General features: G+C 45.4%; 1 protein-coding gene across 18 annotated transcripts in view; it reads right to left on the reverse strand.

Moving 5' to 3' along the window:
- The window catches only part of LOC147123101 (prominin-1-A-like), a 240,309-nt gene that overhangs the window by 210,165 nt on the left and 14,196 nt on the right, over positions 1-15,948 (reverse strand). The window contains exon 1 of one of the 18 annotated variants that reach the window (XM_085966372.1): positions 11,958-12,032. The exons of the other annotated variants lie outside the window; for them this stretch is intronic. The gene's annotated coding sequence lies outside the window, so the exon portion shown is untranslated. Of the gene's footprint in view, positions 1-11,957; positions 12,033-15,948 lie in introns of those variants that run through there. 18 annotated transcript variants of the gene reach the window in all.

A 15,948-nucleotide genomic window follows, 5' to 3' on the forward strand; every position in this document is an offset into this window, starting at 1 on the left:
GGGAGGAAGGTGGGGGAGTGGGGGGAGGAAGGTGGGGGTGAGGAAGGAGGGGGGGGAGGAAGGAGGGGGAGGGGGGGGTGGGGGGAGTGGGGGGGAGGGGAGCGCCCCGTCAGCCCCGAGCCCCGCCCCCCGAGCCCCGATCCTCGCGCCCCCCCCGATCTCCCGAGGCTCGCGCCCCCCCCCGATCTCCCGAGGCTCGCGCCCCCCACCGATCTCCCGAGGCCCGCCCCCCCCCCCCGATCCCCCGAGGCCGCCCCCCCCGATCTCCCGAGGGCCCGCCCTCCCCCCCCCCCGATCTCCCGAGGCCCGCCCCCCCCCCCCCGATCTCCCGAGGCCCGCCCCCCCCCGATCTCCCGAGGCCCGCCCCCCCCGATCTCCCGAGACCCGCCCCATCTCCCGAGGCCCGCCCCCCCCCGACCGATCGCCTGCCCCCCCCGATCTCCCGAGGCCTGCCCCCCCCCGATCGCCCGCGCCCCCCCCGATCTCCCGAGGCCTGCCCCCCCCCCGATCGCCCGCGCCCCCCCCCCCCCAGATCGCCCACGCACCCCCCCCGCCGATCTCCCGAGCCCCCGCCGGCTTCAAGAGCAGAGAGAGACGCTGCCGCGCAACCTACCGTGAGGGGCCAGGTCGGACTCAAGTCGCGCGTGCTGACTCCTGCCCCACCCGCCTTTACTAAGATGGCGGCGGTGGCAACGCTCGGCTCATGCCCCGCCCCCTCCAGCCTTCACAAACATGGCGGCGATCGCGAGCCGCTTGTTGAGCGCGACAGGAGGTGCCTAGCTCGGGCATGGCTGGGCAACAGAGGGCCCGGCTTCGAGGCCTGGAAAAACGGCGAAAGGTAGGAAAATTCTAGATGTTAGAGAAAAGATTTACAAATCAATTAACTTTTTTAAAAACAATGTGTGTTTGAAAAGCAACTTTTTTTTTTGCTGGAAATGTAGATTTTGAAAAGAAACACGCAGAAAGTGGGAAAAAGAAATGAACAGTTTGGAATCAAGATGGCGTCACTCACCTCGGTTCAAAACGATAAGGCCCACACACACACGCACCGATTGGTCAACCGTCAGGTCACTGAACTGTAGGATTGGTCAATCATCCTGTCACTCGACTGTAGGATGGCCGCCCGCACACGCAATGAACCCGCCCCCCGTGACGCAGCGATTGGTCGACCGTCGGGTCGCTCGACTGTATGATTGGTCAACCTTCACGTCACTCGATGCTAATGAGCGGATAATGAGCGGAATTTTGACGTTTTTTGGATACCGTCGGAATAATTTTTGTCCGACCAAAAAGTAAATACGCCTACAAGAGTCCCCTAATGATGAGCTTTCTTTTGATACAACATATGTGTAGGTACGCTCTATAACTTTTGATTGTATAGCCGGACAGAGAGACAGAAAGACAGACAGAGCGACATACCGTTTTATACATATAGGAGAGATAGATACTTTCCAGCTGGGGTCAATGGACAAAGATCAGTAGCAGGACCCCTGATGCATTTTGTCACGCCCTAACCAATTTTAGCATCCCCAATGTGACAACTGGATTACAGAATAAGCTACCAATAAATAGGTGCAGTATAAAAGAACATACATCAACTGCACCATAGAATAAACTGAGCACCAATGAATTGCACCAGGGGGTGGACACAGGCTCATTGTGTTCCCATATCAGTCTTGATGCAATGGAAGAGGGGCTCCCAGAACAAAATCTAACACCTAATTCAAAAGGAGCAGAAAGATATGATCCCAGAATTCCACTTTCATGACTTCTGGAAGTGAACTCAGAATTTCTATCATGTACAAATGCCTGGGAGCAGCTCTCGCCTGCCACCCTCTGAGCAGTAGGTAATGCATGGTCTGAACTGACCAAGAAACTAAGGAAAAATAAAGGGTTTTCATAAAGAAAAAAGATTAAGGCAACTTCATGGCACAAGCAGCCTCTATATCAATTTGTTTGGAGCTTTTTGGAATGACAGATTAATGGAACTTATCTGCAAAAGCAGAAGGACAAAGTAACCCAGATGCTGAAATCAACAATGTTTCATGAAAAATTAAAAGACAGAAATCACTATTTAAATAAGATCCACAACATGACATCAAAATTTGTATAGAACTGGCTAGAGGCTGATGATGCCATTGAAATAGCACCATCACCCATAAAAGAACAAGATTGTTCAAGGTGTCAATCATCAGATAAAAAGCATTACACTACCACTGACAATGAGCCCTAAGCAGGTTTAATCAGCAAAAGCAACAATAGACTCAGTTATATGATTGCAAGAAACAGCCAGCTTCAGACAGTGTCACAATACCCGTGGCAAATATAGACATGGGCGATCATAAAAAGATATTAGAATGTGAAAAAAACCTCAAAGGATATCTTCTTTGAAAGGTAAAATAATTGAAATTCAAAGAGTTGAAATGTTCTAATTATAAATGCTGAATAGAGATGGCTATGAAAGTAATAGCACTGGTGTTTTCAGTATCTATCAATCAATCAACTACAAAAGCATTGATCTTTGTACAAATAATTGTTGAGTGAGTTATGAGGTTTAGCACGATCGTGCTAATTTTCTAAAGAAATTACACTTTGTGCATTGAAAGCACCTCATGAATTATGGAACAGATCAATTTCTGTTACGAGTTTCTGTTTATAATACAGAAATTCTAACGCATCTGTTCCATTAGTTAAGGCACTTTCAATGTATAGGAAGTGATTTCTTTAGAAAATTAGCACTATAGTGTCATATCTCAAAACTCACTCCAATCCCCAGCTTTAAGTCCCAGCAGAAACTCAACAAAAGTTGAGGACAAGAAACAAGTACTACACCAATCCCCCCAAAATTTGTAAAGGATGGTATAACAACATTGTGCATTCATGTAGCACCTTTAATGTCGAAAAACTCCCACAGCGTCTCAGAGGTGTGAGGAAAAAATGGACCCCAAGCCAAAAGCGGAGATATTAGGAGGGATGACCAAAAGCTTTGTCAAAGTAGCATTTTTTAAGAAGGGCTTTGACGAAGGGGTGATGGCAGCTGTTTTTTTAAGGGAGGGGTCAGTACCTGAGAAGAGGGAAGCATTTATAATGTCTGCCAGCATGCAGACCAAGAAGGGAAGTTAGGTGGTCAGCGGTTTACTGGGAATGGAGTCAAAGAACATAAGTAGTAAGAGCAGGAGTAGGTCATACGGCCCCTCGAGCCTGCTCCGCCATTCAATAAGATCATGGCTGATCTTCGACCTCAACTCCCCTTTCCCACCCAATCTCCATATCACTTGATTCCCTAGAGTCCAAAAATCTATCTATCACAGCCTTGAATATACTCAGCCTATGAAAGACTCAGCATTCACAGCCCTCTGGGGTAGAGACTTCCAAAGATTCACAACCCTCTGAGTGAAGAAGTTCCTCCTCATCTCAGTCTTAAATGGCCTAGCCCTTATCCTGAGACTATGCCACCGAGTTCTAGAGGCTCCAGCCAGGGGAAGTAACCTCTCAGCACCTACCCTGTCAATCCCCTTCAGAATCTTGTATGTTTCAATGAGATCACCTCTCATTATTCTAAATTCCAGAGAGTATAGGCCCAATCGACCCAATCTCTCCTCATACGTCATTCCTGCCATCCCAGGTATCAGCCTGGTGAATCTTCGCTGCACTCCCTCCATGGCAAGAACATTCTTCCTCAGATAAGGCGACCAAAACTGCACACAATACTCCAGATGTGGTCTCACCAAGGCCCTGTACAACTGCAGCAAGACATCCTTGTTCCTGTACTCAATCCCTCTCGCTACAAAGGCCAACATACCATTTGCCTTCTTAACCACCTGCTGCACCTACATGCTTACCTTCAGCGACTGGTGCACAAGGATACCCAGGTCTCGTTGCACTTCCCCTTCTCCCAATCTATTGCCGTTCAGATAATAATCTGTCTTCCTGTTTTTGCCACCAAAGTGGATAACCTCGCATTTATCCACATTATACTGCATCTGCCCAATCACCCAACCTGTCCAAATCATACTGGAGTTTCTCGGCATCCTCCTCACAGCACACACGCCCACCCAGCTTTGTGTCGTCTGCAAACTTGGAGGTATTACATCTAGTTCCCTCATCTAGTTCATTAATATATATTGTGAATAGCTGGGGTCCAAGGACCGATCCCTGCGGTACCCCACTAGTCACTGCCCGCCACTCGGAAAAAGACCCGTTTATTCCAACTCTTTGCTTCCTGTCTGCCAACCAGTTCTCTATCCAAGTCAGTACCTTGCCCCCAATCCCATGTGCCTTAACTTTACACGCTAATCTCTTAGGCGGGACCTTATCGAAAGCCTTCTGAAAGTCCAAATACACCACATCCACTGGTTCTCCCTTACCTATTTCACAAGTTACATCCTCAAAAAATTCCAGATTAGTTAAGCACGATTTACCTTTTGTAAATCCATGTTGACTTTGTCCGATCCTGTCACTGTTTTCCAAGTGCTCTGCTATTACATCTTTTATAATGGACTCTAGCATTTTCCCCACTACCGATGTCAGGCTTACCAGTCTATAATTCCCCGTTTTCTCTCTACCATCTTTTTTGAAAAGTGGGGTAACATTAGCTACCCTCCAATCCATGGGAACTGTTCCAGAGTCTATAGAATTTTGGAAGATGACCAGCAATGCATCTACTATTTCTAGGGCCACTTCCTTAAGTACCCTAGGATGTAGATTATCAGGCCCTGGGGATTTATCGGCCTTCAATCCCATCAATTTCCCTAACACCACTTCCCTACAAATACTGATTTCTTTCAGATCCTCCCACGCATTAGACCCTATCTTCCCCGACATCTCTGGGGGGTTATTTGTGTCCTCCTTTGTGAAGACAGAACCAAAGTATGGCCTAGAAATTGAGTTTGCGCTGCGCCAGGGTTTTAGCGCCGGAAGTTAGCGCCGGCGCTAAGTCCCTTTGCGCGCGCCAAAAATTCAGTAGCGCCGCGCCCAAACGGCTGCCGGCGCTACTGAAGGGTTTTAGCGCCTGAAAACTGGCGCAACGCGCCGCATTGCGGCACTATTCCGGCGCTGCGGCGCCCGCTGCGGTGCGGCAGGCTCGGGAAGTGCAGGCCTCCTCCTTCCGTTAAGGAGGAGCTGCCTGCACCCGGCCGCGGCCCGCGCAAATCTCTTCAAAAATGAGCCCGGCACCTCGGACAAGTGCCGGGCTTGCATCTGTTCCGGGGGGGTGGGGGGAGAAGTCCGGGGAGGGAGCTGCGGGCAGGCGGCCGGCGGGAAAGCGGCCGGCCGCCGCGGGGCCTTTAATGCGCCGGCGCAAACACATGTTGGACTCTGTTGCCAGAGTCTTAGTTGCGGCTGCCACGGGCGAGGCGGCCGCAACTGAATTTCGGCGCTGGGGCCCGTCGGCATGGCAACCGGGACGCTGCGCACACCGATGACGTCATCGGTGCCGGCGCAGCGCTACCGGTGCAACGCCACTTTAGGGCCCCAGGGAATTTTTGAACTGGCCATAACTCTGGCGCTAGTCCCTCTAGCGCCTCAAAAGCGGCGCTAAGGCTAGTGAATTTCTAGGCCTATATATTTAATTGGTCTGCCATTTCTTTGTTCCCCATTATAAATTCCCCTGATTCTGACTGCAAGGGACCTACACTTGACTTCACCAATCTTTTTCTTTTCACCTATCTATAGAAGCTTTTACAGTCAGTTTTTATGTTCCCTGCAAGCTTATTCTCAAACTCTATTTTCCCCCTCTTAATTAATCCCTTTGTCCTCCTTTGTTGAATCCTAAACTGCTCCCAATCCTCAGGTTTGCTGCTTTTTCTGGCCAATTTATATGTCCTCTCCTTGGACCTTATGCTGTCCCTAATTTCCCGTTAGCCGCGGTTGATTCACCTTTTTTGTTTTATTTTTATGCCAAACAGGGATGAACAAATTCTGCAGTTCATCCATGCGATCTTTAAATGTTTGCCATTGCCTATCCACCGTCAATCCTTGAGTAACATTCCCCAATCAATCCTATCCAACTCGCGCCTCATACCATCGTAATTTCCTTTATTTAAATTCAGGACCCTAGTCTCCGAGTCAAATACTTCACTCTCCATCTTAATGAAGAATTCTATCATATTATGATCGCTCCGCCCCAGGGGGCCTCGTACAGCTAGATTGCTAATTATTCCTTTCTCATTACATAATACCCAGTCTAAGATGGCCTGATCTCTAGTTGGTTCCTCAACATATTGGTCCAGGAAACCATCCCGTATACACTCCAGGAATTCCTCCTCCACAGTATTGTTATTGATTTGGTTAGCCCAATCTATATGTAGATTAAAGTCACCCATGATAACTGCTGTGCCCTTATTGCACGCGTCTAATTTCCCGTTTAATGCCATCCCCAGCAAGTAGATCCTTCGTTAGATAAGGAGACCAAAACTATGCACAGTACTCCAGGTGTGGTCTCACCAAGGCCCTGTACAACTGTAGCAAGACTTCCTTACTCTTGTTCTCCAACGCCCTGGTAATAAAGGCCAACATGCCATTTGCCTTCCTTATTGCTTCCTGTACCTGCATGCTAGCTTTCTGTGTTTCTTGCACAAGGACATCCAAATCTCTCTGAACACCAACATTTGAAAGTTTCTCACCATTTAAAAAATATTTATTCTTCCTACCAAAGTGAATAACCTCACATTTCCCTATATTATACTCCATCTGCCACCTTACTGCCCACTCACTTAGTCTATCTGTATCCCTTTGCAGACTCTTAGTGTTCTCCTCACAGCTTACTATCCCCCTAGCTTTGTATCATCAGCAAACTTAGATAAATTACACTTGGTCCCTTCATCTAGGTCATTAATATAGATTGTAAATAGCGGAGGCCCCAACACTGACCCTTGCGGCACCCCTCTAGTTACAGGAGGTGGTAGGGCTCATGCACATGATGAGCTCGGAGAGGGTTTAAGGTAAGATGGGAGAGAAACTAGAGAAAGATGCAGGATCAGGGCTAGGGCAAGGGTTTTCACATGACTACAGTAGCTTTATCTGTGTAAAAATGGCATTTCCGCTGCACAGCGTTGTGCCTTGGGCAAATTACAATCTGACTGTATATAGTATTACCACTGTTATGATTGGCAAATATTTGGTCCAAACAGTTTAGTTACAGCAGCTATGAGGTGGCATTTCAACTGCAAGACTAATATTTTCCCATACTTGTAGCTTTTTAATGATTAAAGATATATTGGAAAACGAAATCAAAGAAAGACTTGCATTTATATAGCGCCTTTTACAACCACTAGATGTCTTTACTGTCAATGAAATATTTTTGAAGTGGAGTCACTATTGTAATGTGGGAAACGCGGCAACACGGTCCCACAAACAGCAATGTGATAATGACCAGATTAGATTTTTTTTGTTATGTTAAATATTTGCCAGGACACCAGGGATAACTCCCCTACTCTTCTTCGAAATAGTGCCATGGGATCTTTTACGTCCAATTGAGCGCAGACAGGGCCTTGGTTTAACGTCTCATCCGAAGACGACACCTCCGACAGTGCAGCACTCCCTCAGCACTGCACTGGAGTGTCAGCCTAGTTTTATGTGCTCAAGTCCCTGGAGTGGGACTTGAACCCACAACATTCTGACTCAGGTGAGTGTGCTACCAACTGAGCCACAGCTGATCAGTTGATAGTCTGATCTTAAATTAGATTGGTTTCATTTTAAACTCCCACTGTTGTTTGTGCTGTAATTTCTTCATGCCTATATGTTAAAGATGTAAATGGTAAAAAATGTCTGATTAAAAATTTTTGTATTGCACAATTCAAGTGTTTTGTCAGGAATCTACCTGGTGCTCATCAGTTTTGCGGCATTCCAAGTGGTTGGATTGACGGTGCAGCAAAATAGTTGTGTTTTAAGGGTCTGAAGCCAAATGACTGACGAGTGCATTTTTTCTTTATATTTACTCTGTCGGAAATTGATGCTAGACAGAAAGAAAATAGCAATTGTATTTATGAAAGTGTACACATTAATATACTTTAATTTTTTTTGCAGGGAAGGCAAGCTTCTATTCTTAACCATGCAAACCATAAAAATATTGCTTTATTTCCCTACTGCTAGCATTGGGGGATAGGGACAAGCAACTTAGCTGTGCTTTCTGTGAACAAGTTCTCTTGGTAGTTGAACAGGAGCTGGTTAATGCCAGCTGGTTTTGCATCTAATGTTGAATATTGGACTGAAAATTAGCATTTCATTGAAACTCGTATAAAATTCATTTCTCATTGTCTTCAGCTGTATGAGTCTGTACTTTAAGGGCCGAGAGCATTTTATCCTTCTCCCTCAAAAAAAAAGTCACCCATCCTACTGCAATCATAGTTCTATGGGTAAATTCCCCCTCCCCTCCCCCCATGGTACACAGAACAGGAAAGAACCAGGTAAAATCTCTGGACTGCCGTGAGTTGGTTGATTTCAGCCAGAGTGGCATTGAGGACAGTATAGTTAGCCTCAGTGTCCCCAGGGTAAAGAAGAGAAAAATCAATGAGTGCTCCTCTTTGTTAGCACAGCCGGGACTGGACTACATGAAAAATCATAACCAAAATCTGCATCCTATTCCCATTTTAGTACCTTGGGATGCAATGCACCGTATCTGTAGCAACACAGGTTAACGAAAGCCATGAAAGATGTAAACAAAGTACTGGGGCTCATTTCTAGAGGAACAGAATTCAAAAGCAGTGATGTTATGCTAAACTTGTATAGAATCTTGGTTAGATCACACTTCGAGCACTGTGCACAGTTCAGTTTCACATATTATAAAAAGGATATAGAAGCACTGGAGAGAGCGCAAAAAAGATTTACAAGGATACCAGAACTGAGAGGGTACAACTACCAGGAAAGATTGAACAGGCAAAGAGAAAACCGAGCAGTGATCCTGATAGAGGTCTTTAAAATTATGACGAGATTCGATAGGGTAAACAGACAGAAGATGTTTTCACTTATGGGGTGTCCTAAACTAGTGGCCACAAATATAAAAGATAGTCACTAATAAATCTAATAAGGAATTCAGAAGAAACTTTTTTACTTTAGGAGTGTTGAGAATGTCTCACAGCCACATAGTGGTTGAGGCAATTAGCAAAGATGCATTTAAGGGGATGCTAGTTAAGTACATGAGGGATAAAGGAATAGAAAGATATGTTGATAGGGTGAGATGAAGTAAGGTGGGAAGAGGCCTGTGTGGAGCATAAACACTGGCATAGACCTGTTGGGCTGAATGGCCTGTTTCTGTGCTGTGAAATTCCATGTACCTGAATGCCATGCTCTGAATCTCTCTGCCTCTTCACTTCTCACTCCTCTTTTTAAGGCCCTCCTTAAAACCCACTTCTGACCTTGCTTTTGATCACCCTTCCTACTATCTCTTCTTTGTGTTAGCATCTATTTTTTCCTGACTACACCTCCAGTGTAGTGCCTTGGACATTTTTCTATGCTAAAATTACTATATTCACTATATCGTAAGCTACTGGGTTTCAGTATTGAAGTGATCAGATAGTGATGGCAATGCTGAACACCCGATGGCTCCAATTGACAACCTGCTCAATCCCAAATTTTAATAGATTAAAATTCATTGTTGAGTGTGTCTCCTGACATCAGCAATGGTTTCAGTAAATGCTTGTTTCCTGTGCGTATTTGACGCATAGATTGTCATGCCTTTTCAAAAACAATGATCTTAGTGAAAGCATTTCTTGATTTTTGTAAAGGTTTGTCTGTAGCCACTCAACACTAAATAAGCAAGAATAGCTTAAGCAAGACAAATGTTTCAAATTTAATCGGGGTCATTCAAAGTGGGCAGTTGTCCAGTTTTGTTTGTTCGTTGCACAAGCGCAGTGCATCAACTCAGCAGTATTTTTTTTAAGTTTTTCCAAGTGTTTACTAATGAGGAGCCTGAAATTGCTGGATTTGCTAATTCATCACATTGAGCTCGTATCAATTTTTGTTTTGCTTAGCTTAGATAAGTGAAGGAAGAAATTCCAGTCTCAGGATCTGTATCATTTCAATTATTTTTCTCTACAATGGCTGTTAAATTAGTCAGTAGTTTCCAGTTATCTCTTAACCCTTAAAAAAAAATAAAAGTTATTGGGGGGGGGGGTGACTTTCCAATCTAAAGAATCTTCCTTCTTCCCTATCCCAAAAAATCTTCAGTTGTCATACAACCTCAAACACACATCCCCAGGAAAAAAACATACTCTAAGAACAGAAGTGAAAGTTAGAAGATACATGGGGTTATTAGAACATTAAGTGCTTTACCAAGAGTGACTACTGAAGATTTAAAAGGGGATTGGAGAAATATTTTTAAAATAAACTAGAGGATGTACAAAAAGCACAGAGATATTAGATTAGACTAGACAGCACCACTTGAAGAACAGGCACAATGGGCTGAATGACTTCCTTCTGCGGTATGATTTCTATGATTTTGTGGATTCATCAAATCTCACAATCTGTAGACATCTGAACATACTTTTCCCACAGACTGCAAGTAGGAGTCCCAATGATACAAAGCTTTCTGCAAGTGCTCAGACCTATGCAGCCCAGGTCACAAATCTCAGTACTGTTGGCTGCATACCATCTTCCTACCATGCAAGTTTGCCAAAAGATATCTGCTCTCATTGATCATCCAACAGTTAGGAAAAGTGTTAGAGAACACCTTGCCTACTCCATTGCAAGTCACAATAGACTCCTTCAAATCACATCTGAAAACCAATGCATGTTGGGCACTGCGCCAAACCGAGTTTCAACTTTATGTTGAAATATGAATTAGTGACATGTGAAATACCGATCAGGTTATGTCACAATGACCAATACATCAATAATGATATAGCACTTCCTATGCAGAATTAATCCACTGCACTAAAACACAACTACTGTACTAAAAAACCAAGAAAGAAATATTGCAAGAGGCTCATGTATTGTAGGAAATCAGCTTTAATCTTTTTCAAAAGACAGTCTGCATGACTAACTGCGTATTAATATCTTAGTGACCATTAAGGAAAGGCAGGAAATTGGCTTCCTGAAATTGCTGCTACTCATCTTGCAAATAAATATGGTGCAGTACAAAAAAATGGGTAGTACTGACAGAATTTTATTTCTCTATTTCGGTCATCTTCCTCCATATATCAATTGCCACTAAGATAGAAAATGATGGAAATACACTAATCCATCAACATCTTAAAAAGAAAAGCAGGTTAACATTGCAGGTAAAGACCCCTCATCAGGGTCTGCCTGCCTTCCTTTCACTTTTAAAGAACAGTATCTACTCAAAACATTTACATATTTTTTTCAGGTGTTGATGGGTCTCGTGTATTTCTAGCATATTCTGTATTATATCAGATTTCTAATTTTTTTTTTAATAGATACAGTAAGACATTGGGTAATTAAAATACTCCACAGGGTCCACCAGTACCATTTTCTCACCAGCCAATCACCCTCAAACTTCTTCCTTTACCTTATGGGAATGTCCTTTATTCCCCAGAATGAGATGCGAAATACAGTGCACTAATAATTCAAAGTTGGTTTTTCAACAAAAAAATTGAATTATCCAATAATGTGAATTAAGCAATGTAAATAACACAAAGTTAGTGACAATAAATATTTGATTCAAGCAACTTTGAATTAAGAGTAGACTCCAACACACAGACACTGCATTTTAATCTCCTGACAGCCAGATACACACAATAGAAGTAACATTAACATAATATATAATCAATACAGCAATGGGAAAATAGCTTAGGTGCCATAGTGTTGCAGAGCATTGACTCCTGAATTTTCAGTGCCATGAAGCAGCAAGACTCGAGTTTCTTTCTGCAGCTTCATGCAGGGCGAATTCCTAACCTTAGCTGTGCCATCATGGATGGTACCAGATGGATGCTATGAGGAAAGAAAACAAATGTATGGCTCCAGTTACAAAAGGCATTGTAATACATCCGGGAGTGACTCACCTGTACCGCTGTCCACCTTCCTCTTTCAAGAGGGGAGAGGCATGCACCTCAAGGAGGAACTATTAATGCCTTTAAAAAAGTGAAGTTGGTTAATAATTTGCTTAAAGGCAGAAATCCAAAATGTAACTGACAATGTCAGACTTAATTTTGGGCTTTACAAACCTTTACAGTGACCACCTTGCAATTTCCCGCCAAAAATTGTAATGCAATGGGCAAAAAGTGTTTATTTTTTGACTTTGTGCAGATCCTCTGACAGCCAATTCCAGAATGTGGGGCTGGCCGACAGAATGTTTGGCCAACAATGGTGGAGCGAAGGGAGGGGGTTTGCACAAGAGGCCAGCGTTAGAGGAACGGAGAGGGTTACAGGGCTGGTGGAGGGTAGAGATAGGCAGCAAAAAGGTCATTATGGGATTTAAACACGAGGATGAGAATTTTAATTTAGAGGCGTTCGGTGATTAGGAGTCAATATAGGTTGGCAAGGACAGGAGGGATGGGCAAGTGGGACTTGGTGTGGGGTAGGATGCGGCAGCAGAGCTTTCAATGTGATGAAGTATACAGAGCCAGGGAGCACTGGAATAGTCAGGTCTGGAGGTGACAAAGGCATGGGTGAGACTTTCAGCAGCAGATAGGCTGAGGTAAGGACAGAGGCAAGCGGTGTTAGGAGCTGAAGAGACTATGGCGTCAGAAACTTAACTCAGCGTTGAATAGGACACAGAGATTACAAACAGACTGGTTCAACGAGTGCGTGTGGCTGGAGAAGGGGATGGCGTCGGTGGCAAGGGTACAGAGTTTGTGGCGGACGTCAAAGTCGACAGCATCGATTATTTTCAATGTTTAACTGGAGGAAATTTCGGCTCACTAAAACTGGAAGCAGTCTGACAGCATAGATAGTCAGTGGAGGGGTCAAGCGAGGTGGTGGAGAGGTAGAGCTGGGTGTCGTCAGTGTACATGTGGAAGCTGACCCTATGTCTACGGATGATGTTGCCAAGGAGCAACATGCAAATAGGAAAATTAGGAGGCCAACAACAACAACAACGTCTATTTATATAGTGCCTTTTATGTAATAAAATGTCCCATGGCGTTTCACAGGAGTGTTATCAAAAAAAAAGACAGCGAACCATATAAGGAGATGTTAGGGCAGATGACCAAAAGCTTGGTCGAAGAGGTAGGTTTTAAGGAGCGTTTTAAAGGAGGAAAGAGAAAAAGAGAGGCAGAGATATTTAGGGAGGGAATTACAGAGCTTAGGACCTGGGCAGCTGAAGGCACAACCGGTGGAGCATTTAAAATCGGGGATATTCAAAAGGCCAGAATAGGCGGAGCGCAGAGGGCATGGGGAATTATAGGGCTGGAGAAGATTAGAGATATAAGATGGGGCGAGGCCATGAAGGATCTGAAAACAAGGATGAGATTTTTTTTTAAATCGAGGCGTTGCTTTACTGGGAGCCAATGTCGGTCAGCAAGCACAGGGGAGATGGGTGAGCGGGACTTGGTGCGAGTTAGCACACGGGCGGCAGAGTTTTGGATGACCTCAAGTTTGAGGGTAAAATGAGGCCGGCCAGGAGTGTATTGGAATAGTCAAGTCTAGAGGTGATAAAGGCATGGAGGAGGGTTTCAGCAGCAGATAAGTTGAGGTGAGGGCAGAGATAGGCGACATTACAAAAGGTAGAAATTATAGAACTAGGTCTTAGTGATAGAACGGATACGAGGTAGGAAGCTCAATTCATGTTCAAAGACACCAAGGTTGCGAACAGACGGTCAGCCTTTGATAGTTGTCGGGGAGAGAGATCAAATCAGTGGAAAGGGTATAGTGTTTCTGGCGTAAACCAAATAAAATGGCTTCTGTCTTCCCGATATTTAATTGGAGGAAATTTCTACTCATCCAGTGCTGGATGTCGGACAAGCAGTCCAAGAGTATATAGAGAGGTGAAGGAGAGGTAGAGCTGGGTATCATCGGCGTACATATGAAAACTCACATTGTGTTGCCAGAGGATGTCACCGAGGGGCAACATGCAGATGAGAAATAGGAGGGGGCCAAGGATAAATCCTTGGGGGACACTAGGGGTGACAGTGCGGAATCAGGAAGCGAAGCCATTGCAGGTGATTCTTTGGTTACACCTGGAAAGATAAGAATGAAACCAAGCGAGTGCAATCCCATCCAGCTGGACGACGGTGGAGGCGCGTTGGAGCAGAATTTTGTGGTCAACCGTGTCAAAGGCTGCAGACAGGTCCAGAAGGATGAGAAAGGATAGAATACCTTTGTCACAGTCAATTAGGATGTAATTTGTGACCTTGTGAAGAGCAGTTTCAGTACTGTGGCAAGAGCGGAAGCCTGATTGGAGGGTTTCAAACAAGTAGTTCTGGGAAAGATGGACACGGATTTGGGAGGCAACAACACATTCAAGAACTTTGGAGAGGAAAGGGAGGTTAGAGATGGGGCGATAGTTTACAAGGACGGAGGGGTTTTTTTTATAAAGAGAGGGATGGTGACGGCAGGTTTGAAGGAAAGGGGGCCAATACCAGAGGAGAGAGAGCCGTTAACAATATCTGCTAACATGGGAGCCAGGAAGGAAAATTGGGTTGTCAGCAATTTCGTAGGATTAGGGTCGGGAGAGCAGGAGGTCGGTCTCATTGACAAGATGAGCTTTGAAAGGGCAAAGGGGGAGATAGGAGAGAAATATGCCAATTTACGGTTGGGGCAGGGGGAAAACTGAGAGGAAGTAAGGTCCAGTGGGCTAGGGGGAGGGAGGGAGGGAATTGAAAGCAGAAACAGTTGAACGGATGTTGTCGATCTTTTTAACAACAAAGTCAATGAGTTCCTCACATTTATTGTTGGAAGTGAGGGAGGAGGCGGCAGGGGAGGATGGTTTGAAAAGACAGTTAGTGGTGAAGAGAAGCTTGGTGTTATTTTTGCCATCCTGGGTGATCTTAGAATAGTGGGCGGTTTTAGTGATGGAGAGCAGGACCCGGTCGTGCATTATATGATCGAGCCAAATCTGGTGATGGATGATTAGACCGTTGTCCGCCAAAGACGGACCTGTGTGTGGAGCGAGGAGCGCGGCGGAGGATAAAAGCGGCGGCAGTGAACGAGGCCCGACCAGAGCGGACCGGTGTGTGGAGCGAGGAGCACGGCGGAGGATAAAAGCGGTGGCAGTGAATGAGGCCCGACCAGAGCGGACTTGTGTGTGGAGCAAGGAGGAGGATAAAAGCGGCGGCAGTGAACGAGGCCCGACCAGAGCGCACCTGTGTGTGGAGCGAGGAGCGCGGCGGAGTATAAAAGCAGCGGCAGTGAACGAGGCATACCAATTCAGCAGCGGGGGAGAGAGGTAAAAAGTAATCAAAGTGTGACGTCACCAGGAAGCAGGTAAGTGATTGGTTGGTGAGTATTTCTCTTTTTTTTTTTTAAACTTTAACTCCGTGGTTTATAGTTACCAAGGTCTCTCTGGTGTAGCGGGGACTGTTGGTAAACCATTTAACTGTAGTGTAATTAGTGGGATTGATTGATTTAATTTAAATTCAATTAATTCAAGGGTAAGTCATGGCAGGACAGCCTGGCCACGTGGTATGCTCCTCCTGCGATAGTGCATCCAGCTGCAGCTACTGACAGACCGCATTGCGGCACTGGAGCTGCAATTGGATGCATACTGGAGCGCTTGCGATGCTCAGGACATCGTGAATAGCACGTTTACAGAGTTGGACACACCGCAGGTAGAGGTTGGACAGGAAGAAAGGGAATAGGTGACCAACAGGCGGAGTATCAGGCACAGGCAGGTAGTGCAGGGGTCCCCTGTGAATATCCCCCTCTCAAACAGATACACCACTGAGTGCTGTTGGGGGGGATGGCTTATCAGAGGAAAGCAGCAGCAGCCAACTTCCTGGTACCAGGGGTGGCTCTGCTGCACAGCACGGGAGGAAAAAGAGTGGGAGAGCTATAGTAATAGGGGATTCTATTGTGAGGGGAATAGATAGGCATTTCTGTGGCCGCAAACGAGAC

Source organism: Somniosus microcephalus, chromosome 2 (genome assembly GCF_052327205.1).
Source record: "Somniosus microcephalus isolate GS21.2 chromosome 2, FLI_Smic_1.0, whole genome shotgun sequence".
Lineage (NCBI taxonomy): Eukaryota > Metazoa > Chordata > Chondrichthyes > Squaliformes > Somniosidae > Somniosus > Somniosus microcephalus.